Below are 3,756 nucleotides of genomic sequence, written 5' to 3'. Positions count from 1 at the left end.
CCCGGAAGGACACCCTTTTAATGCTGTTGAGACTTGTTTGCTGATTGTGATGGGGATCACCATGTTGGCATGCATACAGAGTGTATTTCGCCCATGACCATTTCGTCTGATTTCAAAAGTTAAGCAGAGTCAGGTTTGGGTCTTGTCTGGGGTTAAACGATGATATAGGAGGACCAAGAGATTTTCCCTGTGGCTGGACAGCCATGAGTGGCAGGGTGTGTGGGGCAGTATGGGCAAGTATCTAGGTCAGTGGACCCCTCCAGGGCTTTGCAATTTCAAAAAAAAAATAAAAAAGCTTACAGCACCCAGGATTCCCAGGCGGTTTCCCATCCAAGTACTAACCGAGCCTGACCCTGCTTAGCTTCCAAGATCAGACAAGATCAGGCATTTTCAGGGTGGTGTGGCTGTAGGCGTTTTTTTTTTTCAAACAGGAATTAAACCCATGGATTTTTGTTGTCAGAAAAGGAACACTCAATTGCTTTCTCTGGTGTATTTTGTAAAGAAGTATTAGACAAAGAAAATAATATCTGTGCTGTATAGGTCCAACTCTGCTCCCATTTGAGTCAATAGTAAATCTGTTACTGAATTAATGAGGGTCACTTGGGACAAAACTGTGCCTAAAAAAATAATTATTTTAGGCAATTTAATAAGAAACTGTAATAACATTGTTGTGGTTTAACCCCAGCTGGTAACTGAACACCAGACAGCCACTTGCTCACTACCTCCCCAGTGGTATGGGGAGAGAGGAAAAGTGAGAAAACTCATGGCTTGAGATAGAAGCAGTTTAACAGGCAAAGCAAAAGCTGTGCATGCAAGCAAAGCAAAACAAGGAATTCATTCACCATTTCCCATCAGAAGCAGATGTTCGCCATATCCAGAAAAGCGGGGCTCCATCACGCATAACCCATACTTGGGAAAACAAACATGAAACAAAGCAATTAGTTTTGGTGGCCACAAATGGAAGTTGCTGCTTATACATGCAGGTTTTAGAATGGGCTTTTCCCACTTAAACCAAGTAATATTAGGCAACTAATCAAGGGTAGCCATCTGGCTCTTCCTTCTCATGCCATAAAGCAGGTGAACACCCAGAATGGGTCTAGGCTAATTCCCTTCTCTTCACCTCAAGAAAATTCCCTTGCAAAGGTGCTGATGTTCTTTTTTTTGAGATGCAGTACAGATTTGTGAGTATGGAGAACATACTCGTAGTCAGTAAATACCGTCATGGTGTTACAAAAATCTGCAAGAATATTTAGAGAGGGATAATGTTTGCAGCTAATTAATGCTGTGGATTGGGGAATAGTATTTTACAAATAATATTCATTGAGGTTATTTTCTTTTGTAAATCCATTAATTTCTTTACAAATAAATTCTTCCATCATTTAATAATCAGTCTAAACAAAGGTAATTGAGGTGTCTGAGAGAGTAACAAAATGAATGGTAGAAGATGGTGTTTGTCCTGGTGTCCAGAGATGGTATGTATTAGTGTGATAAGCACAGTAAATTATCTGAAAGGAAAAAAGGTAATAAATTTCTACAAGTGTTAGGAATAAACTCTTCTGTATATATATGGGCAGTGGCGCTGGGGAATTGCTTGGAGCACAAGTATGATGGCGAACGACTGAGGGACCTGGGGGAGTTTAGTCTGGAGAAAAAAAGGCTCAGGGGGCACCTTATCCCTCTCTACAAGTGCCTGACAGGAGGTTGTAGTGAGGAGGTGTTAGTCTCTGCTTCCAGGTAACAAGGGACAGGACAAGAGGAAATGGCCTCAAGCTGCAACAGGGGAGGTTTAGATGGAGATGAGGAACAATTCCTTCCCAAAAGGGTGCTCAGGCATTGGAACAGGCTGCCCAGGGCAGGGCTGGAGTCACTGTCCCTGCAAGTGTTCACACACTGTGTAGATGAGGCTCTCAGTGACATGGATTAGTGTGTCCAGTCTATAGTGGATCAAGACCCAGTGTTCATCCTGTCTATGCAGGAGTTAACTAAATTCTCCAGATAAGCTCAATAGAACTTTTATTAATTGTCAAATATGAAGAATTAAGGGAATGAGGTGTGGGACACACAAAAACACTGGTTTCTTTAAACTTGCTTAGATGTTTGGTGATATAAAAAAGCATCAAAATGGGCTTTTTCAAAAAATCTTTAAATCAGGTGATTTATATGCATATGTATATCCTTTCTTGACCTTGTTTTTATCTTAAGATATGTGAGTACCTTTGAAAATACAGCTTGAAGTTCCTTAACAAGTCTGAAATAAAGTGTATTGACATAAAAATACCAAATGACTGTCAAATGGAGCAGTGATTAAATTCAGCCTATCAGTGTTCCATTCTTATGCCTATGCCTTAACTATTTACCTAATTTCTTTTGCACCCATATCTGCTCTGGTGCTTCATTATTTACTGTTCAGTGTTCCTCATATGTTATTCTCTTGTTTAAACAATTTTAGTTATCCAGTCAGAACACTAGAAACTGTAAGTGTTAGACACCTAGGTTGGACAAACATTCCAGAAACAACAGAGTAGTATGGTATTGAGGTGAAGATTTTACAAGCATCCCAAGGACCAGAATTTGTTGACATAAAATATTCAGCAAATACTAGCTGGTAATGAATGTTTAAATAAAATTATGGTCAATTCCTGAAGAACTTGTGATAAGAGAGAGGGCTAAAGTCACAAGAATATGATTCACAATGAATAATTCAGTTGGAGCAGAACTAACATTGGAAAGTTTAGTTTGCTTCATATTTTATACATTTCACATATCATTTATTTACCAACCCCCTGCCGTGGGGGAGATTTAGACTGGATATTAGGAGAAAATTTCTTCACTGAAAGACTTGTCAAGCATTGAAGCAAACTGCTCAGGGAAGTGGTTGAGTTGGAGTAATTTAAGACACGCAGATGTGGCACTTAGGGACATGGTTTAGTGGTGGACTTGGCAGTGCTGGGTTTGCAGTTGGACTCTGATCTTAAAGGTCTTTTCCAACTCGCATGATTCTATGATTCTTTTCTGTAAACACAACATTGCTTAAGTTATTCCTTCCAAACCGACAAGTTCAGTATTGTCTGCTCCGAGATATCTAATGTTTATGTAGCATTTGTCAGGCACATAGGACTGCATCTTCAGACAAAACCCAAAGTGCTGGTAATCAGTTCAGAAGATGCAACAACAGTAATAACAAGGACTGTAATTATATATTAGAAGAAAGAATGGACTAGCATTTCTTAGTTCAACGCAGATGTGAGACTTGCTTCCTGGGACCTTTTCCAAGCCTGGAAATAGCAATTTTTGATGCTCTTCCCACCCTCGCCCCCTGTGATTTTTCAGCTGCGGGGTGTTTGGAATAGGAGAACATTTGGGGGGATGGTGAGATGGAACAGCTGAGAAAACATCCAAGTTTTCACAGCAGTAACTTTGACCTAATGCATTGCAGCATATTATTAGGTATGTATATATATTGTATGACTATGCAAAATAACAAACTGAACAGAAATAGGAAAATTAACTCAGTTTAGTGTCCTTTGATCCCAAGTGGCCAAGAAGGTGTTGCAAAACAGTGTTCAGGATGGCTAAAAGAATCACTGTTAAAGATGTTAACAAAAGTAATTTTAATAGAAATTTTAAGTGCATAAATCAATATAATATGATGGCAAGCTTCATTCTATTACATACAAAAAGAGATTGTGTCTCAAATTCAGTCCTTAAATTTGAGGACTAAAGGGTAGTCTCCAACTGAGGCTGCTCCTCAGCCTC

The 3,756-nt window shown here is 39.4% G+C and overlaps 1 pseudogene; it reads right to left on the bottom strand.

The window, feature by feature from the left end:
- Positions 1–293: 293 nt before the first annotated feature.
- On the bottom strand, positions 294–412 carry LOC130595596 (5S ribosomal RNA; annotated as a pseudogene).
- Positions 413–3,756: the final 3,344 nt, after the last annotated feature.

The sequence above is a fragment of the Pezoporus wallicus genome, unplaced genomic scaffold (assembly GCF_028554395.1).
Source record: "Pezoporus wallicus isolate ANWC-B61680 ecotype Strahan unplaced genomic scaffold, APGP_CSIRO_Pwel_v1 contig_3489, whole genome shotgun sequence".
NCBI lineage: Eukaryota > Metazoa > Chordata > Aves > Psittaciformes > Psittacidae > Pezoporus > Pezoporus wallicus.
Note: the sequence above shows the minus strand (reverse complement) of the source record. Positions and strands in the feature narration are given on the sequence as shown.